We start from the raw sequence: 27491 nt of genomic DNA, 5'->3' as shown, positions 1-27491 counted from the left end.
GTCAATTAATTAACCAGGAATTCTTCATTGAGGCTCACTATTTGCAAAGCACTGCACTAGACAATTTAGGCCCTATGAAAATGAGAAAAGGTATGGCCCCTGCCTTCAGAAAATTTGAAGCCTAAGTTGGGGGGGGGGGAAACCAGGCATATATGCAAGCCAAATCTGGTTAATTTACTCGTTGATTCACTCACTCATTTAATCATTCAGCAGATATTTATTCAAACTTATTAGGTGCAGAAGAAAAAAATAAGACAATCATGGCCCTTACCTAGTGGAGGTTAGTCTATGCGGGAAGAGAGACATTAAACACATTTAACAGTAACCTGTAATAAGTGCTCTAAAGGAAAACCACATGTTGCCTTGAGTACAAAAGCATTTTTTCCTGAGAAAGTCACGTTCAAGTAAAAGATCTGAAGGATGAGTGCCAGTTGGCCAGGCGAGGAGAAGGAAGGAGAATATTTCAGGTAAATGGAAAAGCACATATGAAGAAACTATAGAGGAAGAGAGCTTAGAACACTAGAACTAACAAAAAGGAGACCAATATGGCTAAAGCAAAGTGACAGGGAGGAGAAGAGATCAACATGCAGCTGAAGAGCTGGACAAGGGCCAGATCATTCCATAAGCCGTGTTAAGGATCTTATCCTAATAGCAATTACAAGCCATTCCAGGATTCTAAGAAGAGAAGTGTCATAATCACCCTTGCATTTCTAAAGATCATTCTGGCTGTCTATGTCAAGAATGAATTAGAGGATGGCAAAAGTAGCTTTGGGAAACCAGCTGGAAGAGGTGTACCAAGCTATGAATACCCAGCTGTAGATGGCCAAGTCACATAAACAGCCACCACCTCACTGTCAGCACCAATCACTCTACATTCTCAACCCCTTAGGTTAAAGGGGAAAACTCCCTAGGCAACCTCGAATCAAACTCAGAACATACCTTCCCAGGAAACAATGCTGTAAAAGGCCTTGGGTTCGTTCCATAGTTTAATGATGACTTTGCTTTTCATTCTTGAGCAGCTTTATAATTAAGGAGGACCCAGAGGACTTCAGAAGATTCCTGGAAAAAGGCTATGAAGTTAATGAAAGGGTTTGGACATTAGTTCTGTGGTATAGACAAGAGAAGCTAAAACTACCTTCAGAAAATAAACAGATATTAGGAAGTATAGGTTCGTGTCATAAATGTCAAATTCTTGCCAATGCTTGGGAAATCACTGAAATACAAGGTGCTGGAAGAGACAGGAAGGGGTGAGATCCAGTGGTCGGATGGAGGAGTGAGCCTTAGAGTAAGCTGCTGCTACCCCATAGAGCACCTTAGTCCAAATCAGACTCTGGGTGGGTGTAGCACCACAAGAACACACAGCTTGGTGAACAGAGGACAGGCTAGACTTCGTTCTCCAAGCCCCCTTGACTGGGCCCTCTTAGGGAGTGAACAATCTGTACAAAATGCAGCATTCCTGGCCTTGGAAAGAAGGCAAAATGGTACGTTCTCTGAGATGAAGAAAAAGGGAAAGATGAGCAGTCTACAGCACAGTGGCTCAGAGCAGGGGCTGTGGAGTCACTACATGGTTTTGAATCCTGGTTTACTAGCTGTGCGACTATGGCTAAGTTCCTTGATCTCTCTGTTCCTTGGTTTTTCCATCTATAAAATGGGGGAAATGATACTACCTACCTCCAAAGTTTGCTCTAAGAATTGAGTTAATATTTGGTGCTCAGTAATAACCATTTACATGAGGGTTAATTCAATGAAATAAATAAAAGCATAAAGAGAGTGGAAATGTTTTCTCTATGTGAGGCAAGGCCATTTTCTATAAAGCAACCAAGCATTTAAGACAATTTCTACAGAAAACTAAAAATGTTTACAGGGCCATCTTGGAAAGGATGATGCCTTTAGTACAAAAATTGACACCACCTCTAACTACTCCTTGTCTGAAAGACCTCAGAGGTATGCCTCACTTTCCATGATGTTCTGCCTTCAAGCTACTGTTTGCTCAGGAGGATCTTCAGTTACAAGGAAAGCTGAATTCAGTAGGCAGCCAAAATTTAGCGCAACATCACTGCTCCCACTCTCCAGAACTCACCTGAATTCGTGCTGAACATGGAAGAATGATTCTTGCCTCCCCAGATGGCGAACAGATTCATGCTTTTTTAAAATGCTCGTCTTTCTCAGATATGTTTCTCAGCAGGAAGTGTCTAACCCTCTGAGTGTTCTAGCAGCAGGTAAAGAAGATTATATGCATACACTAATGGCTACATTTACTCAACTGTTATGGGATAAATGAATATTTCAACACAAAACAACACTTCCACCTTCCCATTACCAATTCAATTATTTCCACACCAAACTACATTCCCCACTAGGAAATATGACTACATTACCCTCACTGATCTATCTCAACAATTAAGAAAGGGCTAAGCAGGGACTTTCCTGGTGGTCCAGTGGTAAAGAATCAGGCTTACAAGGCAGGGGACGCAGGTTCGATCCCTGATCAGGGAACTAAGATCCCACATGCTGCAAGGCAACTAAGCCTGCGCACCACAACTACTGAGCTCGCACACCTCAACTAGAGAGCCTGCGTGCTGCAAACTACAGAGCCTATGTGCCCTGGAGCCTGCACACCACAACTAGAGAGAGAAAATCCGCACACCACAACTAGAGAGAATCTCGCACACCACAACGAAAGATCCCTCATGCCTCAAGGAAGATCCGGCGTGCCGCAACTAAGACCGAATGCAGCCAAAAATAAACTAAATAAATAAATAAATCTTAAAAAGGGGCAGGGGGGCTAAGCAACAGGCAAACACACATACCCATCACCTATTTAGGCCACCCTCATCTGCATTTTAGCCCCAAGAGAGCTAAAAAATAAAAGCAATGGCTGCCAATACAATCTGCAATGACCTAAACCCTCTACAAGACATTGGTGACATTCACAGCAGACAACACCTGGTCTAGTCAAACCTAATTACTGAGCCAGACTCAAGTCAATGCCACAATCTGTGGCACTTAGTTCCCACACTTGCATTGTCTTCTCTCCGAATGGGGCCCTTATTTCTCATCTCCACTTCCATGTCAAACTTAGGACTCAGATTCTAGGATTAGGAATAGGTTCAGGAGTAAGTTTAATATAAACCACTTGAAGGATCTAACAGTCAAGTTTCAACACAGAAAGTATAAAGCACTGTAGGGATTTTGAGCAGGAAGGGATTTAATGCAGGGAATTCAAAGTTTACCATTGCTGTAAGGGCTAAGGGAGCAGGTTCCAAGATGGACCTCCAGGAATTACACCCAGAAAAATATAAAACTGATCCACGTCTGATGCTGCCACTGGAGATATAAATACAAAGTCATATCCGTGTGCCTGGAGCCCTAGAATCAAGGAGCTGAATCAAGAACACATTGATGCTATCACTGCCTCTTGATACTCAAGAAGCTGGAGATTAGACACTGGAATACTGACGCAGAAACAACTTGTGTTTCCCCTTCCTTGCTTGCCAGCAGAAACAGACAAAAGAGGCAGGAGAATGGCCTCCACCATCCTCCCACCTTCTATATCTTTGCGTCCAACTGGAAGAATCTATTTCATACCCAGAGCCATCGATGGTAAGAGTTATTGGAAATGTAGTTTTTAGCTTTCTAATCTCTCCAAAAAAGGAGAGTTAAGTAAAAATGGAGGTTGAATACCACAACCAACAGAATCTACCACATGACTGCTACAAACTTCCAAAAATATATTCACTACTCTAGGGCTAAAATACATGGAAATCTATGATTAGAAAGTGTTCTTTTATCACTAATGAACATAGATGCAAAAATCCTCAACAAAATACTAGCAAACAGAATCCACCAGCACATTAAAAGGATAATACACCATGATCAAGTGGGGTTTATCCCAGGAATGCAAGGATTCTTCAATATAAGCAAATCTATCAATGTGATACACCACATTAACAAACTGAAGGATTAAAAACTATATGATAATCTCAAGAGATGCAGAAAAAGCTTTCCACAAAATTCAACACCCATTTATGATAAAAACTCTCCAGAGGGCTTCCCTGGTGGCGCAGTGGTTGAGAATCTGCCTGCCAATGCAGGGGACACGGGTTCGGGCCCTGGTCTGGGAAGATCCCACATGCCGCGGAGCGACTAAGCCCGTGAGCCACAATTGCTGAGCCTGCGCGTCTGGAGCCTGTGCTCCGCAACGGGAGATGCCACGATAGTGGGAGGCCCGCGCACCGCGATGAAGAGTGGCCCCCACTTGCCACAACTAGAGAAAGCCCTCACACAGAAACGAAGACCCAACACAGCCATAAATTAAAAAAAAAAAAAAAAACTCTCCAGAGTGTGAGCATAGAGGGAACTTACCTCAACATAATAAAGGCCATATATGACAAACCCACAGCCAACATCGTTCTCAATGGTGAAAAACTGAAACCATTTCCACTAAGATCAGGAACAAGACAAGGTTGCCCACTCTCACCACTATTACTCAACATAGTTTTGGAAGTTTTAGCCACAGCAATCAGAGAGGAAAAATAAATAAAAGGAATCCAAATCAGTAAAGAAGAAGTAAAATTGTCACTGTTTGCAGATGACATGATACTCTACATAGAGAATCCTAAAGATGCTACCAGAAGACTACTAGAGCTAATCAATGAAGTTGGTAAAGTAGCAGGATACAAAATTAATGCACAGAAATCTCTTGCATTCCTATACACTAATGCTGAAAAAGCTGAAAGAGAAATTAAGGAAACACTCCCATTTACCACTGCCACAAAAAGAATCAAATACCTAGGAATAAACCTACCTAAGGAGACAAAAGACCTGTATGCAGAAAACTATAAGATAGTGATGAAAGAAATTAAAGATGATACCAACAGATGGAGAGAGATACCATGTTCTTGGACTGGAAGAATCAACATTGTGAAAATGACTCTACTACCCAAAGCAATCTACAGATTCAATGCAATCCCTATCAAACGACCAATGGCATTTTTCACCAAACTAGAAAAAAGATTTCACAATTTGTAGAGAAACACAAAAGACCCAGAATAGCCAAAGCAATATTGAGAAAGAAAAATGGAGCTGGAGGAATCAGGCTCCCAGACTTCAGACTATACTACAAAGCTACAGTAATCAAGACAGTATGGTACAGGCACAAAAACAGAAATATAGATCAATGGAACAGGATAGAAAGCCCAGAGATAAACCCATGCACCTATGGTCACTTTAATTTTGATAAAGAAGGCAAGAATATACAATGGAGAAAAGGCAGCCTCTTCAATAAGTGGTGCTGGGAAAACTGGACAGCTACATGTAAAAGAATGAAATTAGAACACTCCCTAACACCATACACAAAAAATAAACTCAAAATGCATTAAAGACCTAAATGTAAGGCCAGACACTATCAAACTCTTAGAGGAAAACATAGGCAGAACACTCTATGACATAAATCACAGCAAGATCCTTTTTGACCCACCTCCTAGAGAAATGGAAATAAAAACAAAAATAAACAAATGGGACCGAATGAAACTTCAAAGCTTTTGCACAGCAAAGGAAACCATAAACGAGACAAAAAGACAACCCTCAGAATGGGAGAAAATATTTGCAAACGAAGCAACTGACAAACGATTAATCTCCAGAATTTACAAGCAGCTCATGTAGCTCAATATCAAAAAAACAAACAACCCAATCCAAAAATGGGCAGAAGACCTAAATAGACATTTCTCCAAAGAAGACATACAGATTGCCAACAAACACATGAAAGGATGCTCAACATCACTAATCATTAGAGAAATGCAAATCAAATCCACAATGAGGTTATCACTTCACACCGGTCAGAATGGCCATCATCAAAAAATCTACAAACAATAAATGCTGGAGAGGGTATGGAGAAAAGGGAACCCTCCTGCACTGTTGGTGGGAATGTCAATTGATACAGCCACTATGGAGAACAGTATGGAGGTTTCTTAAAAAACTAAAAATAGAACTACCATACGACCCAGCAATCCCACTACTGGGCATATACCCTGAGAAAACCATAATTCAAAAAGAGTCACGTACCACAATGTTCATTGCAGCTCTATTTACAATAGCCAGGACATGGAAGCAACCTAAGTGTCCATAGACAGATGAATGGATAAAGAAGATGTGGAACATATATACAATGGAATATTACTCAGCAATAAAAGGAAACGAAATTGAGTTATTTGTAGTGAGGTGGATGGACCTAGAGTCTGTCATACAGAGTGAAGTAAGTCAAAAAGAGAAAAACAAATACTGTATGCTAACACATATATATGGAATCTTAAAAAAAATGGTTAAGAACCTAGGGGCAGGACAGGAATGAAGAAGCAGATGTAGAGAATGGACTTGAGGACATGGGGAGGGGGAATGGTAAGCTGGGACGAAGTGAAAGAGTGGCATTGACATATATACACTACCAAATGTAAAATAGATAGCTAGTGGGAAGCAGCTGCATTGCACAGGGAGATCAGCTCGGTGCTTTGTGACCACCTGGAGGGGTGGGATAGGGAGGATGGGAGGGAGGGGATATGGGGATATATTTATATAGCTGATTCACTTTGTTATACAGCAGCAACTAACACAACAGTGTAAAGCAATTATACTCCAATAAAGATGTTAAAAAAAAAAGTGTTCTTTTGAATTAAGCCTTAACCTTTCCATAAGCCAAAGGAACAACTCCTGAAGCAAGTACTACTTTAGCCTTTAGCACTTAAATGTCAATTAGTGTATTAATTACTTACCAGAGTCCAGAAGTACCAAGCCAGCAGTTTTTACCAGGGGAGAATAAATGTAGGTATAGGGAGGAAGCAGGGGTTGGGCACTAAATATGTGGTTGATCTTCTTTGCAATTGAGCATTAGGCCAGTGTGGCAAGAAATGTACTCTGTCACGTAGGCACTAGGGATTTATGAGGATCAGGAATAAGAGAAGAAAATCTGTGTATCGTCATCATGGGATGCTCCCTACCCAGATCTGGACCACAGATACCCAATCCACACCCTCACCCTAGGACTGGAGAGGCCCAGGTGACATTCCCACTAAAACATGGGTTGGGTCCCAAAGTGGCAAGCAATGTCAGCAGTTCCAAATTTTAGATCCACAGGACAGACCCACCCTCTGGTATGTTTTATTTATCCAAACCAGGAGCCTGGGAATTTGTCCTGCCTCATGGTAGAGCAGCCCAGGCCTGAAAACCTCACTGCCAGATATTAAGTTGTCTAGGAGGCTGGGGCAAACCCCAAGGCAAGCCACGGTAATCCTCCAGACTGGCTGTTCTCTGCCTAGGCTCCTCTTAGAGGCTCATTCTAGTCCCAGGGAACTATAAACCAGTTAACAACTCAACTCTAATTAATAAGCTCCTTAATGAAGATACAAATGTCCACATTTTTATCCTTTATGATGTACTTTGGGCTCTTTTCCCCTTAAATAGCTGAACTGATGTCTCTGCTTCCTCCTTTTTCAATTCCTGCTTTCACATTGGTTTCTGGTCTCTAAATAACAACCACTGTCTGTCTTTGTTCTTTAAATCCATCTCATCCAGTGCCCCCTGATCTCTGTTCCTTGTCTGTCAGGATATTTTGTGTGTTCCTTAGAAGCTCCATTGCCAAACTGTGAGGAACAGGAAAACCTGCTGAAGTTTTCAAAGAGAAGGGGCAGAGGCTGTGTGGCTATCTACATGTACGAAAACCAAAAGAAATGCCATGATATTTGAAAAAGGCAAATATAGTCATCATCATCAAGAGAAAATACAAGAAAGGTGACTGGCAACCACTGCTGCACCTCACTGTTTTCCACTGAGAGCAAAATTCTAGCTGGAGCAGTTAGACTAAAGGCACAGGGTGTCAGAAAGGTCAGACATGAACATCTGGAATTCCTCTTTGTCAAACCTCAAAAGCTTATTTTAACCTAAAACACAACTGTATATCCATTCACCAATCTTTCTTACATAATGTAGGCGCATGGTCTCTGCTGTTACACACACCAGGGTCTGTATATTAACTATACCATTTAGTAGCTATGTGACTCTGGAGAGTTCCTTAACTTCCCTAAGTCTTGGTTCTTCATCTGTAAAGTAAGGCTAATAGCGCCTACCTCTTTGTGAAGGAAAATAAGACAATGCAGGGGTACTGCCTGGCCCAGAGTAAGTGCTCATAAAGCTTCACTTTTGTGATTTTTACTGTTACATTGGAATTTCAAGAGAGAGAACTTTTTCATCTTCTAGGAAGGTCCCAAGTCCTAACAGATGACTCTTTTAACAAGGTCATAGGTCACCCTGTTCTTTAATGTTCCTATGCCAACTGGACCAAGTAGAGCATCCCCCCTTTCTTTAGAACTCTGGGTGACTGATCTCTGGATACTTTCATCTCTGCCTCTGGGTGTGGCTGAAACTCACACTATTGATTTCTCATTGTACTGAATATCAACCAAAGGCAGAAGTCAGATTTGACTGAGATCTGTGTTTAATTTGTTTCATTTTCTCCCACTGAGAAATGGGAGTAACTATAGTTCCAGGTCACAGTTTATTTCCTGTAGCTAAAGCTCCTTGGCCTTTTACTAATTATTTTTGTGACATCTGTTTGGATTTTGTGTTATCAGACATTTAGAAGGTTTATTTCAGCTATTCGAGGGTTGACTCCATAGTGCTTTCCAAACTGTGACACAGACATCTAGATGATCACCAAGCTTGGTTGCTCTTTCTGGGTAGACTGATGCGTGGACTGCATTTCCCTGCCTCCCTTCCATTTAACTGGAGCCATGGGACAAGTTCTCAACAATAGTATGTTTAAGGACAACGGGCTTTGCAAAGCAGGCAGAATGCTAAGATGTTGTAACAGGTCTGCTGGAGTATATGTCCTATAACCAGCTTTCTGTCCTCAGATATTCTGCAACTGTTGAGGGCTACATCCCTGATATGTTCTCAGATCTGGAAAATGAGCACCCACTGATACCAGCAGTTTATAGATTTCTGGGGAGGCCATGGTGATGTCCAGGAGGTTTTATAAACTTAAGACAGAAAAGGCCAAGATGAAAAGTCCCACTATTAGAGCATTTGCATTATTTTGAAAGCAGAATTTTGCTTGCAAAAAGATGCTTCTAGTCTGATGACAGAGTCATCCCTGTCTCTGGGTAAAGCTAGATTCTGTGGGCTTAGCATCAAGAGAGACTTGCAAGCATCAAGAGAGACTGAGCAGCTTCTACCATGGTGCCCTGTTGGGCAGGATACTCAGTGTTATCAGACATTTAGAAGGTTTATTTCATGGGCTTCCCTGGTGGCGCAGTGGTTAAGAATCCGCCTGCCAATTCAGGGGACACAGGTTCGAGCCCTGGTCCAGGAAGATCCCACATGCCGTGGAGCAACTAAGCCCGTGCGCCACAACTACTGAGCCTGTGTTCTAGAGGCCGCGGGCCACAGCTACTGAAGCCCGTGCGCCTAGAGCCCGTGCTCCGCAACAAGAGAAGCCACTGCAATGAGAAGCCCGCGCACTTCAGCAAAGAGTAGCCCCCGCTCACCGCAACTAGAGAAAGCCCACGTGCAGCAACGAAGACCCAACACAGCCAAAAATAAATAAATTTTTTTAAAAAAGAAGGTTTATTTCAGCTGGTGGTGGGAGGATACTCATACTCTCTAAAGGCAGTCACTGGAAGCAAAACAAGTCCTGCTCCTAGAGAGCATCCAGCCACTCTTAGAAAGGATACTTGGTGAAGCAGATTCTGTAGTTGGAAACCCACATGGAGATCTTTGAAGGTCACAGGGAAGGCCCTAAAAAAGTTTTAACCATCTTGCCTATCATATCAGTCTACATCATAACATTATCTTTCCGAATACTAATTTTTTTCAGTCTCCACAAAGACGCACTACTAAAATGCATCCATTGCCTTTATTTTTTTTTTGGCCACGCCCCCTGACTTTCGGGATCTTAGTTCCCCAACCAGGGGTCAAACCCAGGCCCCCTGCAGTGAAAGCATGGAGTCCTAACCACTGGACCACCAGGGAATTCCCCATCTATTGCCTTTACATTAGAGAATGAGCAGTGGGAGAAAGTGGGCTGTGAGCTGCGATAGGGATAGCAGGTGGAGGTGGCATTAGTTGTGATGGAGATCAGGTAGGTGTTCAAAATCAGTACAGGCTATGGGTTATTCTAGAGAGTTATTCCAACTCTGCATGGATTGTCTTAAAGTTGAAGCCAGAGTTAGGAAGGTCATGGCATTTCGAATCTCAGAATTGGTGAGTAGAGACCTTGATGTGCTTCTCACTCATGGTGGTGTCCTGGGATCATAGTATGGAACTGGCAGTCAAAAAAAGAGCCAGAGGCATATAGGAAGTTCATACTGCTGATTGAGGCAAAATCTGCTGTTAAATTACATTAACTATCTGTAGTAGACAGAATGTATAATCTCCTCCCCTTGATTGTAGACACAAAAATAGTGGGAGTTTACTCCCATGATGAGGTTACATTATATGGCAAATGTTTCCCACTCTAATGTAAATGTTACGAGATTTTCTGTTTTACTGTAATTCCTACAACTTCCAACCTCAATCACACGCCACTTTGGGGATTTCATGATTGACTGAACTACGTAAGAGCTGATGTATGTTTATTTTCCCAGCACCTTCCTCCAGGAGGCTTTCTTTTTCCCTGAGGTTGGGTCAAGCACTCAACCATACAAAACACACAGCATGTATTCATTTATTTACCTTGACCTCACCCTATTCTAAAAGGGCATAACATATCTTTTAAAAGCAAAACAGGATTTTTTAAGAGGAAAAGGCACAGCACCAGGAAACAGAACATAGAACCATACAGAAATGTTCTCACTAGAGAGGCCTTAGGAATGTCAAATTCCCTATGACCCCAGCCTCCCTTTAAAGGTAATGGAACTGAGGTCCAGAAAGCACAAGCTTCTGCCCCTGAAGCCACACAGCTGATGCAGAGCTGACATCCTGTGACTCTGTTTAACACTTTTGGTGATGGGGAATGAACAGATGGGAAGGCCTTCCTGAAACTAGTTAATGGCTGACTTGAGTCTAAAGCCAGAAATACAAGGTAGAGGAGAAAGAAAACAGTCACTTGGATAGAGTAACGCTACTTCCCCATTTATTCAGACCCCAACTAGTGCTGTGACATATATGACATATAATATATATAGGAGAGTTACTGGAATTACTGGACTGCTTAGTACATACCAGGCACTCCACTAGACACTCTCCTTGCAGGATCCCATTGAATCCCTGCAATAATCCTAGGGGTACAGTCCACGGTTATTTACATTTCAGTCAAGAAAACAGGTTCAGCAAGGTTCAATGATCTCCCCACTATCACACAGCTAGTGGGTGGTGGACACAAGACTTGAATACAGGTCTATTTGACTCCAAAATGTGCACTAGTTCTCCAACCTAGAAAAGTATTTCACCTTCCATCGAGCAAAAACAAAGGAGATGCACGTATTCCCAGCACCAGAATTCAGTCATTCAGCTCAGTACCTCCCACATGGAATGGAAAAGGCGGAACCAGACTGTGTGAGACAATGGACACAGGAGCAAATACACTCAGGGTCATGCCTATAATTCAAGCTCATGGTACCACTCTATAATAGAGGGATATATCCATCCATGTATGTGTAATAAAATAAAGACAGCACACTCATGGAATCCGATCCCTTCCTGGTCAGTCCACAGCAGGAGCTGCCCAGAGCTCTGATCCAGGGCTCTGTGTCCTAAGCAAAATCTGCCTGAGTGGTAAACGCCCTTCCCTTGGGCCAGTGTCTCACTGCAGTTTCTCTGCTGGAGGCTTTGGCTCTGCTCTGAGGGCCGCTCTTATTGGACCCTGATGCAGTTCCTATTTCACAAATCAGAGTTTAAACCTTCACAAGAGAGAATCGATTTGTGCTATCAAACAGCGAGATTCCAGAGCTGGGGAGGTGAGGGAGTCTGGCCCCTTTAATCAATATTTTCTTACTCATTAAAGCAGATGTCTGATTCAAATTTTGATTTTAAGCCAGACTCAGAGACTGAGAATCAGTATTCTGATCAGTTTTTACTGGGCAACAAAAATCTGCCCATTGTTTCAACATTCCTGTCTCTCTCTCTCCTTCTCCCTCTTTTTCTTCTTCTGTCTTTCCCAACCTTGCTGTTTAAGTTCAAGCCCAGATGACACCTACTTTCTACCACTGTTCCCACAGAGAGATCCAAAGGGCAACCTCCAACCCAGGGCAAAAGCTAGCCAACTGCCAGGGTTCTATTGCTCTCTGGATGAATGAATCATCCCAGCAGATAATTTCTGTCTTAATAGGCTGCTCTAGTCATCCTATTCCAACTGGAGCCTCTTAAGATTTAAAGATTTGAGCAGGTAAAGAACAGCAAAGAGGATCAACAAACTTGTGAAAGGATAATTCATAAGAGTCATAGCCCAAATGCTCTCCTGGGAGTGATCTTAATCTAACACTCCTCTCAAACCTCCTGCAGCACTGCCCTGTGCAAAGGGCACAGGATTTATAGCTTCTCAGATCTCGTTTGCACCTCTGGCTCAGCCACTCACTAGAAGGGTTACTTGGGGTGAATAACTGAACTCTGGGCTCATTTTCCTCATTTGTAAAATACTGAACATAACCACTGTCTCATAAAATCGGTATGGAAGTTAAATTAGATAGCATAAATAAATAAAGTGCTTTTCAGAATCAGATAATCATAATCTCATAATCACTCACAATCTCATCATCATTGGCACATAGTAGGTTCTCAATAAATGTTAATTTTTCAATCTTTCTCTCAAATCCACTTCTCTCTCCCAGCAACCCCACTCAGTCTTTTTCTTCCTGTTTCTCCATTTTCTGCCTTCTTTCCATTCATCTACCTTATGCTCGTCTCCTTCTCACCATCCCCTTTAACTGGACTTAAAACCATAAACTGTCAGCACCAGAAGGATCTAAAGGCGTGTCCTCACTTCAAGATGAATCACCAGCTACTCACCGGCACAGCCACAGGCAGCACTCAGCACTCCAGTCTCCCAGAGTCACCATCCTAGTCTTTCTCTCTCTTTCAGAGTTGAAAGTTTTGAAAGTAGCAGCTTCCTGGCAGTTTCAGGAAATTTTCCAGAGAACAACTCCAAAGAGCTGCAAAAAAAGGAATTACCAGGATATCTCTGAAAAAAATTGTTTCACAGATATTAGAAGAAAAATAATTCATATGCTTCCCATTTGCAGCTCTGATAAAATGGTAAATTCATTTCAGTTAAGCTGCTTCAAATTTGATGCATACGTTTTATAAATCAAAGCTATGGGATATCTTCTTTCTCCCGTCTGATGTCACTGGTGTGCTGAAGCCAGTTCATACAGCTCCTGAGAGCCAATTCGTAGCCACTCTTTCCAACTCTGCATTCAGTGATACCAAAAGGTAACTTGAAATTGAAATGGTGGGAGTATTTATACCACAGAAACTGGCAACCACTGAAAACAGATTTTTTTTTCAGAGAACCAACTGTTAAATATTTACCAGCACATGATTGGATAAGTTCTCATGACTTTAGCACTGATTCCTAGACAGCCCCCTTTTGCTTGAAAGATCTTTTAAGTTTATTTTTGCAACAATGATTTCCTACAGGGATTCTACAAGCTTCACCCTGTGTGTACATCGTAATGAGTTTAGGTCTACAGAAACCTGTGTTTCTTGAAAACACAGATACTTCTTCAGTTTTTCTGCTGGTCATGACAGAGGCTCTATTAACACTCAATCATGTAAATTTGCTCTGCCTTAGCTCCGTAAAGATGAAGGGGCCTGCTGGGCCATTGGTACATCTGCCTTCATTCTGTCCTACTGATTTAAACAGAGAATGTAAGATTGTCAGGATTTTAGTCCCTAAGAATCTCTGTGAGCTGTTATTGGCTTCATTGTTCATATCCACATTCAAATGGAGCTCATTTTCTCAAATATTATACTGTGCTAGTAACTAAGAGGCCATACGATGGGCCCTGAGGCCAGACAGCCTGGGGTTGAATCCCAGCTCCCCTACTTTCCAGCAAGTTCCTTAACCTCTCTGTGCCTCGGTTGTAAAATGAGGGTAATAACAGAACCCACCTCCCTGAGTTGTTATGAGGATTAAGTGAGTAATACACATCAAATGCTTAGAACAGTGAGTGGCACACAGTAAGTGCTAAATAAATGTTAACAATTAGGAGAGAGTAGAAATAGAACATTTATTGCAAGGTAAGATACTCGAGCACCAGGTTTTAGTTGGTGGGGATGAGACTGGGAAAACCCTTTAGAGGAAAGGTTTAGAATATTGCTGCTAGAAGCCTACATCAGTTATGGAAGGGATATCAGAAACTCTGTGTCTGGAGGTCCCCCTGTCCTCACTGAAAAAGTCATATCTTCTAAACTGCAGCAGCTGGAGAGAACAACTGAATCTCTCCTCCTTATTTGAGGTAAGAGTTCACAGCCTCAGTCCCCAGGGCGACACAAAGGGTGATGTTCACACACAGACACCACAGTGGGCTGTACCTACACCACAGGTTGTGTAGATGGCCTGTGGGTTAGGGACAATTCCTACCTGTGAGCCTCACTTCCCCACTCTCATGACCCTTACAGAATGCAAGGGAGGGCAATTCATGGTAGTAAAGGGATCCACCTCTTTGGTAATGATAGGGCTATTCACCAATATTCTAATTCTTCTCCTTCTAAGCACATGGTGGGCTCACACTTCCCCTCTTTCTTCTAGTTAGGCAAGTCTAAATGTCTTTTTGGGGGCAATAAAATGTGAACAGAAATAATATGTGTCTCCTCCAAACTTCAAGGGACAATGAGTGATTTGCCAACTTCCTTCTGCCTGCCATAGTGACTAGAAACGTTCCATATGATAAGGTTTCATCAACTTTCATCCCTGAATGTGAATAATCTGGAGCAAGGTCCCCAGATTACCCACAATAGACATACAACAAGAACAAGATGAAACTTCGTTGTTTTCAGCAACTGAGACTTTGGGGTTGTTTGTTACTGCACAAAGCCTATCCTATCCTGACTGATACAACATTAATTCCACTCTAATTTATACTTCAAAAAATGAATAAGGTCTTTGCAAACTCCTTTCCTTTATTACTGGTAGCAAATTACTTGTGATAGCAGATCTCAAAAATGAGCCAATACAATTTAAAATCATAGATTTACAGAAATATAATTTATAATATACAAGATTCATGTTAAAGTTTTTCTATAAATTCCACTTATTTGGCAAGTTCAGTTATCTTTGTTTTCTTTGTCCTTTATTGGACAGGGTGATCCATTTAACCTTAAAATTTCTATATTTTGATTCCATTAAAGATTCATGCCTGAAAGAAATCAAACAAAAATCCTACAAAGGCTGAACAAAGCAGACTTCTAGAGAGGAAATTCAGTGGCAGAAAAAGAGAAGCTACATCAGCAACTGCTGCCCCCTTCTGCCTAAAATTTCTCCTTCCCCTTGCATTACCCTCATTTTTATCCCGATACTACCACTCCACTCCCCAAGGGTTCACTCCCTCCCAGCTGGGTTCTTCTTTGGCCCAAACTTTCTTTCTCACTGGAACTAATACAAATTGGCATTTTCAAAAATAATTTTTCTTGAAGGAAGATAGAAAAAGTAAGTGAAAAAGAACACATTGCAGATTATAATGAATAGTATTAATACACACTTGGGATTTAAAAATGCTATAAAGGAGTAATTAATTTTAACTTGTACAATCTAGCAAGCCTTGTAGGAGAAACAGGTGTTGACAAATAAGTAAAACTTGAACACATAGATATGGGGACAAGGAAAGGGAGATAAAAGATTTTAAGCAAAGGCACTGAAGTTGAGAAACATTAGACTGAAAACTGCAAACATGGACAGAACACAGTTTTGCTTTCCCGAGATGGTATATGTCTAGGATTTGTGTTTGTTGTAAGATACAATGATAATACCCTCACTACCACCACCAATACAACTTCTTTACTTTTTTCCCTTCCTTCTGAAAATACTGAAGTCGACAACTAAATATAGTAATTGACTAAAATTATAGATTCTATAATATATAATGTGCTTTTATATACATTTTAGGTTATTTTTATAATAAAATAGTAAGCCAATTCTTTATTTCAAAATTAAAAAAAAAAAAAAAAGAAAAAGTAAGTGAAAATAAACAGTATACATAATACAAAAAGAACATAATTAATGTAGGTTTTTAAAAAAACTGTTCAGAGGGGCACCATCATGAATAATTAGCCTTGTCTCTAGTTTGGCTGGGAGTGTTCACAGGCACCTTGCCTGCACTTCTGGCCTTCTAGTTTCTGCCTGCACACAGTGAGACCATCTTGTCTCTTACTACATTACCACAGTCTAACTAAACATCTTGCTACAATCAAGGACGAATGCCAGAACCACTTTCCTTGAATCTAATGTCTTCAGCCCTCTAACATTCTCCCCTTCAGACTTGATTTTTCTGATTCAGAGAAATCACGTTTACAATCCATTCACAGGATAGTGGGGAGAGGCATCCTTAATCTCCACTGATGGATCTTGCCTCTCCAAGCTCAGGTTAATAGTTTTGCCCATTTCTATAACTTACTTTGTCATCAGCACACTGTGGCAAAAACACACATACACATGCACACCACATACACACATAATACTAAGGAAAATGATCTAGTCTAATCAATATAATTTTATGGTACTGAATGAACGTCCATATTTACAGTGACTATGTTCATATATAGTATATTAGTTAAGAATATGAGCTTTGAGCTCATAGATGGGTTTAAGTCTCAGCTCCAGCACTTCAGGGCTAGAGATCCTAAGGCAAATTATTTAATCTCTCTAAGCATCTGCTCCCTCAAGTGTAGACTAAGAATAATAGTGGTATCTACTTCATACAATTGATATAAGCTAATTAACATAAAACGAGAGAATGCATATAAAGCCGTTAGTGCAGTGCCTGGAACACAGGAAGTACCAGTAAGTTTGAGCAGGTAGTGGTAGTGGTGGAGGTGGTGGTAATAGTAACAATATCACCATCTTAAAAAAAATGAGAATCACTGTCTCACATTCCATTGTCCCCACACTTCTATGGTAACTTCCACAAATCTTCAGCTTTTTTCTAATGAATGCCTGAGAGTGATCTTTAAGTTCTTTAGAAATTCAAAGCTCTTTATTAATTATCACTGATTCTGCAATATTACCCACATCATAGGCAAGACATTACCCATGCCCCAGTGCTCTGGAATTATTCAAGTTTGCTGATCTTACGGTGATGCTACCCTGGCACCTTCAAAGAGTAAAAAGACCTTCCTTATTTCCTGCCAAGCCACATCATCCACTTGCTTGAAACTCATCCAGATTCAGTCCTGCATTAGGAAACACGTAAGTGCCCCGGAGAGAATTTAAACACTTAGCAAAGCACTGAGCAATTAAACTTTGGTGAGCTACTTTAGAAAACGGAAAGGAGAGGAGTCATAGAGAGGGAAAGAGAGAAAAGGAAGGCAAATTTAAGTGGCTCAGCTGAGTTTGGGGGAAAGAGCAATGTGTCTACTCATTATGTGCTTCCATTTGGAAGGAAGTCAAATGTTTTCATTGAAAAGCAAGCAAAAAGCTTTCATGATTTAGTACACAGGCAAACTCGTAAATTAAGGCAAAGTAGTCCCCAATGTAAACAGGTGCAACCACTCCTTACATATCCCAGCTGTCAAAAATATAGTCTGGTCTGATTGCAAGAGGCAGGCAGGGTGACAACTTTTGGGTCTTTCTGGACCAAAAGCACTAATGGGAAGATCATGTCTCTTATTTGGCCCTCTTCTACTATTCTTACCTAACATGGAAACCTTTGAACAGGGGTTTAGATTGAGCTTCCTCTTTGATGACTGGCTCATCCCTCAAAGATTCCTACCTCTGGCTCAGAAGCCCCTGGTCTTCACTGATGCACCTGACAGCAGGTCATAATCCAGACCAAACACAGTTTTTTGAGGCAATACGTACCTATTGAGCATTTGCCAAATGCAAGCAGCCATACCAGGCACTGAGGGAAATACATGGCCTGTAAATTACAGCCTCTGCCTTCCAGAGGCTCACAGTCTAGCCACTCAAGAGAAGGAAATTCTCTCTACCTCACACTCCCAGGGTTGTCCCAGGATGTTACTCCAAATCCAGTCCATTCTAACCTGCATTGAGATTTGCATCTCCTTCTTGGGAACCAGAAAAGAACCTTCTAATTTCATTAGACACTAGGGTGAAAGAGAACAAATCTAGTCATATCCTGGAGATAAGCCAACCAATCAAATCAAAGCCTTCAAAGGAGGTAATCCAGTACCAAGGCATAGAACCCCAAGTTCAACAGGTCAAAACAGCAAAAACTATTTGCTGAGAAGAAGTGAGTACCGATGATGGTGGTCCCTTCTCTCATCAAAGCACCATGTGCTTAGAAGAATAAAGAGCTTACCTAAAGCCCAGCTGGAAGCTGGTGGGGTACAGATAAGATAGGTGTGCTGCTAAGCTATGGGACTCCCATTGCTACCCTATGAAAGATCCTTGGATGCCCCTGTGGGCTAAGCAAGAGAAGAATGGCCAATGGAATTCAATCCCTTTAACTCAGATTATAAGACATCAAAGAGTCACTTTTTTTTGGAAAATTTTTGGCAAAGATCAATTTCCATACTAATTCTATTTTTTTAATTGAAGTATAGTTGATTTCAAAGAGTATTTTTGAAAATCTGCCCAGCAATTCACCCTGATAGTCATCTGTAACTCTCTAAGAAATGTTTATATCTTACAGATCTGAGACTTTGGAACCATTTGAAGATGGCTTTTATTATATTACAGAACATTTTTCCTTTTGTGCATTGGCATCCTTCTGATGCACTGAGATGATCTCCAAAGTTCTGATGAAAACTGAGACCTCCAGGAAAATCTACAGACAAGATTTGGAACTATCTTATGAATCAGTTGGATCTTTGCTGGTCACCCATCATCTATCATGAGCCTAACTAACGAGAAAGCTAATCAGAAGTGACCCAAAGAAGCATATCTAAAACAGCATCTTAATATTTGGGTTTGTGCTGAAGTTCTTCAGGATCACTAACAATAAGAACTAACATTGGGGCTTCCCTGGTGGCGCAGTGGTTGGGAGTCTGCCTGCTAATGCAGGGGATACGGGTTCGAGCCCTGGTCTGGGAGGATCCCACGTGCCGCGGAGCAACTGGGCCCGTGAGCCACAACTGCTGAGCCTGCGCGTCTGGGGCCTGTGCTCCGCAACAAGAGAGGCCGCGATGGTGAGAGGGCCGTGCACCGCGATGAGGAGTGGCCCCCGCTTGCCACAACTAGAGAAAGCCCTAGCACCGAAACGAAGACCCAACATAGCAATCAATCAATCAATCTTAAAATGTGTAAATTATAAATTTTAAAAAAAGAAAGAAAAAAGAACATTAATTGAATATTTATCATGTGCCAGGAATATAATGAGGCAAAGTGAGATTAAGCAATTTATAATCAGAAACACAGTAAGTTTGAACAAGGGTTTAACCTGGCTGGGAAATGGACCAAGCAGAAAGATCCAGCTGCCAAGCTTTCACACTTGACCACATGCTCCAGTCTACACCCTCATGAACTGAATGACCAGCACCAAGTGCCACCTTATGCTTCTATCAACCATTTTCTTCAGTTCTGAGAGGATCCACTACAATCTAGTTAAGGATTAAATCTTACTTGTCAAGACTGCAGTGATGATATCTTTCCCTTTTAAATGTTTATGAAGAGATGGCAATAAAACATGAGAATTTGGCTCACTTTTTCCATTTCCATATAACATTGGAACCCTTCCTACACATCAAATCACTTAGAGGGGTTTAAAATAAAAGACTGATGTCCAAGGGCTTCCCTGGTGGCGCAGTGGTTGAGAATCTGCCTGCCAATGCAGGGGACACGGGTTCGAGTCCTGGTCTGGGAAGATCCCACATGCCGCAGAGCAACTGGGCCCGTGAGCCACAACTACTGAGCCTGCGCGTCTGGAGCCTGTGCTCCGCAACAAGAGAGGCCGCGATAGTGAGAGGCCCGCGCACCGCAATGAAGAGTGGCCCCCGCTCGCCGTAACTAGAGAAAGCCCTCGCACAGAAACGAAGACCCAACACAGCCAATAATAAATAATAAATAAATAAATAATTAAAAAAAAAAAAGACTGATGTCCAGAAAATGAGCTCAGAGATTCTGATTGAGTCTGGGGTGTGTCCTAAGAATCAGTAAATTTTTAAGCATTTTCCAAGGGAGTCTAAAGTTCAACCAGGATTGAGGACTGCTTCACATTATAGGATGGGAAACCCATGTTGCTCTGAAGAGAGAGGGGATTGTCAACTCCTTTCCTTCTGATATAACCTCTTGTACCTCTTCCCTCTCCAGTCAATTCAACAGCCTGCTGCCAGAGGGATCTGCTCAGATTATGTCATTCCTCTACTCTAAAATCATCTATAATCATATAATACTATATGCAGTAGCATAAAGAATTACATTCCAAATCCTTACCCAGGTAAAAGACTCTACAGTGTGGCCCAAGCCCACCATTCAGTCTCATATCTGTCTCCCCTTGGGGATCCTCCCACTCCAGCTAAGTTGATCTGCACCCCCTCAAAAAAAACCCTCCTGTTTCTTCTTATTCTCTGATGCAGAGCAATTCTGCTTTTACTAGCCCTACCCCTCAACTCACTATCAGGTCCACCTTTGTACATCAAGGGGCTTTGACTATTCATTCCTCCTTTCTTTCCTTTACCAGGACCCTCTCCTCCTCTAGGGTCCTTGATTTGCCCAAAATCCTACCATAATCACAGAAACTACAGTAGGCTCAGAAGATCCTCTGGATCTTGCCTTCCTTAGGTACCCTTGGACCCCTCACTCATTGTCTCTCCTTTGTCCTGAATCCCTTGGCTTTCCACCACAGCATTCTCTTCTACTACAGTGCCTATTTGAATTCAGAGGACAGACCTCGGACTGCTCACTGCAGTTTTCAGGCATTCTTCCTGGGCTCCAAGCACAGCCATCTTGGGCAAGAGAGGCTACAACCCGTAGCCCGTCACCCATCAGGAATGGCTCCATGTGGGCAGTGGTCTTTGTCCATTGTGTTTACTTAGGTGTCCCAAGAGCCTAAAACAGTGCCTAGTACACAGTAGGCACACAGTAAATACTTGTTGAATAAATTAATGAGTAAATCAATGGGCACATCCATCATCACCTAACCTGATGATGATGAATCATTTCTACTTTGTAAAGCAAATCTACTTGTGTTGGGGAGCAAGATCCCTTGTTCCCACTTAAAACTATCTATCATGTGATGGATTATTTAACACAGTCATAATAACCAGAACCCTGATTAATACTGTACAGCATTTGTATTACCCTTCGTACTTTTCAATGCATTGTCCCATTTATTACCTCAGTCTATCCTGGTAATAATCTCATTTCTCTACTACAGATGAGAAATGAGGCAGAAAGGTAGCAGGACTTGATCAAAGTCACAAAGCTAGCTGAAAGCAGAGTCAGGATTGAAATCAAGGCCTGGTCTGCTCATCCCAAGCTCTCCCCATGCTGCTGCTACAGGAGTGCTGGTGCCACACCTCATCAAATACCATAGCACACACATCACCATTAACCTCCTCACAAACCTGCTGTATTAGTCAGGGCTCTCCAGAGAAAAGAACAAGTAGCATATATAGAGATACACAGGAAGAGATTTGTTATTATGAGTGGTTGGCTCATATAACTGTGGAGGCTGAGAAGTCCCATGATCTGCCTTTTGCAAGCCAGAGGCCCAGGCAAGCAAGTAGTGTAGTTCCATTCCAAATTCAAGAACCACGAGAGCTAACAGTCTAAGTCCCAGTTCAAGTCTGAAGGCCTCAGAACCAGGAGAGCCGATATCGAGAGCAGGTGATGGATGTCTCAGCTCAAGCAGAGAAAACAAATTCCCCCTCTCTCTGCCTTTTTGTTCTATTTAGGCCCTCAGTGGATTGGATGATGCCCACTCACATTGGTGAGGATATATTTTCTATTCAGTCCACCAATTTAAATACTAATCTCACCCTCACTGACACACCCAGAAATAATGTTTTACCAGCTATCTGGGCATCCCTGTGACCCAGTCAAGTTTAGGCATAAAATTAACCATCACACCTGCCTATTGTGTCGGAAGGGACTGTGCGAGATTTGATGTTTCATTCACAGAACAAATGTGAAAACTTAGGTAACAGGTGCTTTGCCTCTCTACATTTGGGGTGGTCACAAACAAATTCCTATTAAATCAGGATAAAGGAGGAAAGCTATTATTTAAAATCACACTGGCCTTTAAGGACAGGGTATCCTGGTAAAAAAAAGAAAGGAGGGGTGAGTAGTCAAGCCATTTCATGTACAAAGATGGATCCCATGGCGAGTTGAGAAGGGCTAAGGAGAGCTGAATTGTTAAACTGCTTCGCCAGGAATCTGAATGCAGCTTAGCTGAGTGGTTCTGGCTCAAGGAGTTTCACAAGATTGTGGTCAAACTGTCATAGGGGGTTCAGTCATCTCTAGGCCCAACTGGAGCTGAAGAATCCACTTCCAAGCTCACTCTCATAGTTTCGCCAGGCCTCAGCTCATCATTGGCTATTGACCTGAGGCCTTCGTTCCCAGCCACACAGTCCTGTTCACAACATGGCAACCAACTTCCCCCACAACCCAGAGACCTGAGTGAGAAGGGGAGGGGGGCAGGGGCTAGAGTGAGGCAAGGGAGGAGGCTAGGCGAGAACTGAAGGAGGCACTCATGGATCTCCCCCAGTTTGGGCCCTGAAAGAGAGTGCCTAAGACAGAAGCTGTAGTGTTTTTTTAATCACCTTTTTTTGAAAAGGGTATATGTCTTAGTCTGCTTGGCCACCATCACAGAATACTATCACTTCTGCCATATGCTATTGTCCACACAGACCTGGTACATCAGGTAGGGGACTACACAGGGTGTGAATTCCAGGAGGCAGGGGTCTCTGGGGCCATCTTGGAGGCTGGCTACCAAAGAAGTTATTCAGTCTTTAGACTATGATTATGCAGGTTCTCATGGAGGTCATGTTCATTTCCAAAATCCCATCTACAATGCATTAGACAGGTGTGGGTTACCAGGAACACAGGTAAGTGGGCTCTGTCTTTACAACAGCCTTATTTACTTAGTGAAATCCTCTTAACAAATGTCTGTGAGGCACGCACCTCCTTAATTAACAGATGTATCGATATATTAAGGAGTTATATTAAGAAGATATATTAAGCTATATTAAGTTATATTAAGGAGTTACATCAAGGAGTAATGGGCTTTGAAGTCAACATTTGCATTTGAGTCCTGGTTCTGCTAATTCCTAGCTGTGCTATCTTGGGCAAGTCACTTCTCTCTAAGCTTTGTTTTTCACATCTAGAAAAAATACTACCTCTTTAAGGTACCATGAGAATCGCTCGCATGACAGAATTCATTCATCCTTTGATAAGCATTTCCAAGTACATGGTTTGTCACCGGTGCTGAATTAAATGCTTATTAAACCTATATCTAATTTAATCTAATTGTCAATGGTCTTCCTTAAATCTCACAGGATATTAAGAATAATAACAGAAATGCACACTTTATAAAATTTTTTTTTATTCTATCACTTCCTTTTAGTGAAATCACTTAATTGTCCTAGGAGTCAGTTTTCTCATCTATAAACTGTAAATAATTAACTATAAGTGAAGTTAAAATGTAACTCATTGAGGGCTTCCCTGGTGGCGCAGTGGTTGAGAGTCTGCCTGCTAATGCAGGGGACACGGGTTCGAGCCCTGGTCTGGGAAGATCCCACATGCCGCGGAGCGGCTGGGCCCGTGGGCCACAATTACTGAGCCTGCGCGTCTGGAGCCTGCGCTCCGCAACAAGAGGGGCCGCGATGGTGAGAGGCCCGCGCACCGTGATGAGGAGTGGCCCCCACTTGCCACAACTAGAGAAAGCCCTAGCACAGAAACGAAGACCCAACATAGCAATCAATCAATCAATCAATTAATCAATAAAAAAAAAATGTAACTCATTGAGGAAAAAGCTAGGCGAGTGTAGAGGAAGAGGGAATTTTAAAATGATAAATATTGCAAGATATTTTTTGTTCTGTTGCCTCTCCTCTTGTTTTATAAAGTTGTGATACTAGGATTTGTTTCATTTATTACCCAAGGTTGTGAATGAGCATGAACATTTAAGGAGCAAATACTCTCCTACCTCTGCCAGAATAGTGGATGTGGTGACAGGAAAATAATAACAGAATAACTGCTTTTTGACTTATGAAGAAAGACTTTTCAATGTTGTTCTCTGCCCACCAAAAACCAAAGGGACTTATAAGACTCCTTCAATCTCTGCCTTGTAGTCCTGCAGCTGTGGCTAAACTATACCATCGAGAAACTCTTTGCAGGCATACACTTCCAAGCCCACCTCCTCCAGCTGCAGCATCTCCAAGCTGGATTCCTGCAGTGGAAGGGATCCTGTAGGAAAAAATGTCTAGCGGAAGAGAAACACAGGGGATGGAGATGCTGTATTTTAACTTCCAATGTAGGGCAATCAAAGACTGAATAAGCCATTATTGCCTACAGTTAGAATATGAACTCTGATACAAAGAAGAAACCAATTCAGTATGCCCAATGTGGACCAACAGGTGACAGGAACTGACACAGAATGTTCAGGATAATAGGTGACTTACGGGTTGGGGCTGGCATGCAGGAAAAAAGGAGAAGGATGAAAAACGAGAGGCTGGTAACGTGGCAGAACACCCAGGACTGAGGATAAAGGCAACCAGTGAGAAATTCCCAGCCAAAAGAATGTTTGAGGGATATCAAAAAATCAGTGATATTAACATTCAATTTTAAGTTGTTCTCCAGTCTTCCTGGGGCAGTGTCTCTTTTCCATTATCCCCAGACCCTCAAAAAAAAAAGTCTACAATTTACAATGCAAACAGCATTGTGTTGATTTTGCTTTCAGAAATTACAAAGAGGGGTGGGGAGTAGTGTCCAGCCTGGAGAAAAGCAGAGTGGGCAGTGACTGCAGGAATGAGGCATATTGATTAGAGTAGGTGACCACAGAGAAGCAGGTCACACAGGGAACTGGCTCAGGAGATACAAGCTCTGCCTCAGGAATCCTCAGAGGAATCAAGGAGAGTACTGGCAGACCCCCGCAGTACGTGAGAAGAGGCGTATCTAAGCCACTTAAACCACTGTATCACGAGAAGGAGTGTTTCCATAAGGCCAGACAATTCCTGAACACTTGGTTTAGATACACGTATGTGTACATATAAATATATGCATGTGTGTATAATACACACAACTACAGTGTATTTGTATATGCTTGACGTAACTTTTGATAACTGCATGTAGCACATGATACAATGTATATAAAATGTTTAGCACAGTGCCTGGCACACAGTGTTCATCAACAAGTATTACTTAAGCAGGAAGATGAAGAAAGGTATCTTAATAACTGTTCCTAGAATTACTTTCAGGGACAGGAAGAGCTTTTGTTTAGAACAAGGCATTGAGGCGAAAGATGAAACTGGAGGGTATGGGCTATGGTTCTAGATGGGGTAGATTTCCTCCCAGGGCATTTGCCAACATCTAGAGACATTTTAGCGGGAGGGAGTGGTGGGCAGTGTTACTGGCATCTGGTGAGTAGAGGTCAGGGATACCACTGAACATCCTACAATGCATAGAACGACCCCTGTAACAGTAGCCCCTCCTTATCCACAGTTTTACTTTTCACATTTCAATTACCTGCAGTCAACTGTGGTTCAGAAATATTAAATAGAAAACTCCAGAAATAAATAATTCATACGTTTTTAATTTCTCGCTGTTCTTTCTGAGTAGCGCGATGAAATCTCGAGTCATCCTTCTCCATTCTGCCTCAGACATGAATCATCCCTTTGTCCAACACATCTTGCCCATTATTCACTTAGTAGCCCTCTGGGTTTTCAGATCTACTGTCTCCATATTGCAGCGCTTGTGTTTAAGTAACCCTCAAGTTACTTAACGATGGCCCCAAAGCACAAGAGTAGTAAATGGTGGCAATTTGGATCTGCCAAAGAGAAGCTGTAAAGTGCTTCTTTTAAGTGAAAAGGTGAAAGTTCTCTACTTAATAAGGAAAGGAAAAAAATTATATGCAGAGGTTGCTACAATCCACAGTAAGAACAAATCTTCTATCCATGAAATTGTGAAGAGAAAAGAAATTCTTGCTAGCTTTGCTACAGCACCTCAAACTAGAAAAGTTACAGCCACAGTGTATGGTAAGTGCTTAGTTAAGAATGGAAAATGCATTAAATTTGTACAATAAGATATTGTAAGAGAGAGAGAGAAAGATCATAGTCACATAACTTTTATCATAGTATTTTTTATAATTGTTCTACTTCATTATGTTCTTGCTGTTAATCTCTTACTGTCCTAACTTATAAATTAAACTTTATCACAGGAGGTATATATAGGAAAAAACATATGTATAGTGTTCAGTATTATCCATGGTTTCAGGCATCCACTGGGGTCTTGGAACGTATTCCCCGAGGATAAGGGGGGAGTACTATATCCAGCCCCAAATGCCAATACCACTGAGATAAGCCAAGGAGACAAAGAAACAAGCATGACCAATAAGCTGTTCTGCATTAGAAGTAAACAGGAACTAGTAAAAAGAGAAGAAAAAACAAAGGTGGGCAAGCAAGATAGAAGAGAAGTATGGCTGAATAACATGCCAAAGATGCTAGAGGACTAAATGCCTTTTAAGAACTAAATGTCTAATTCACAGTTTGACGTTGTTTTCATTGTTGTCAACCAAACCCTCTCCTCATCTCCCCAAACTTTCAGTAAAGGCCACCACATGCAAAGACCTTAGATGAGTGGATTGTATAGGTGACATATGTGTATGTGTTTGTGTGTGCGTGTGTGTGTGTGTGTGTGTGTAAGGTAAGGAAATCATCTGAATGCCACATCAAGGTCAGAGGAAAAAGACTAGCATCAGACCCAAAGAAGAGAATAGGAGTCCTGCGGGGATAGAAAGCCAGAACCAAAGGTGCCTGTGAAGAAAAAAGAAACTAGGAATTGGAAAGAGGATAGATAGTTTTGAACCAAACTTCATCTGACCTTAAGGGATAAGAATTTCTTAGCTCCCATATGGATTACAGCTTATTTTTTTAAAATATCAGTTCGCTCCATAAAGTCATTCTCAACAAAGTCTTTTAGCTCTTGTATAAAGTTCCAATCTGAAAGAACCCCTCGTGTATTTTTAACATCTTTATTGGAGTATAATTGCTTTACAATGGTGTGTTAGTTTCTGCTTTATAACAAAGTGAATCAGCTATACATATATATATATCCCCATATCCCCTCCCTCTTGCATCTCCCTCCCTCCCACCCTCCCTATCCCACCCCTCTAGGTGGTCACAAAGCACCGAGCTGATCTCCCTGTGCTATGTGGCTGCTTCCCACTAGTCATCTA

The 27491-nt window shown here is 41.8% G+C and overlaps 1 long non-coding RNA gene across 1 annotated transcript in view; it reads left to right on the top strand.

Moving 5' to 3' along the window:
• Positions 1 to 20135, top strand: part of LOC130705004 (uncharacterized) — a 191960-nt gene extending 171825 nt beyond the window's left edge. The window contains exon 4 of the long non-coding RNA XR_009005590.1: positions 18795 to 20135. This is a non-coding gene — a long non-coding RNA (uncharacterized LOC130705004). The remainder of the gene's footprint in view (positions 1 to 18794) is intronic.
• The last annotated feature ends 7356 nt before the right edge of the window (positions 20136 to 27491 follow it).

This window comes from Balaenoptera acutorostrata, chromosome 16 (assembly GCF_949987535.1).
Source record: "Balaenoptera acutorostrata chromosome 16, mBalAcu1.1, whole genome shotgun sequence".
Classification (NCBI taxonomy): domain Eukaryota; kingdom Metazoa; phylum Chordata; class Mammalia; order Artiodactyla; family Balaenopteridae; genus Balaenoptera; species Balaenoptera acutorostrata.
This window is presented reverse-complemented; position numbering and strand designations above follow the sequence as displayed.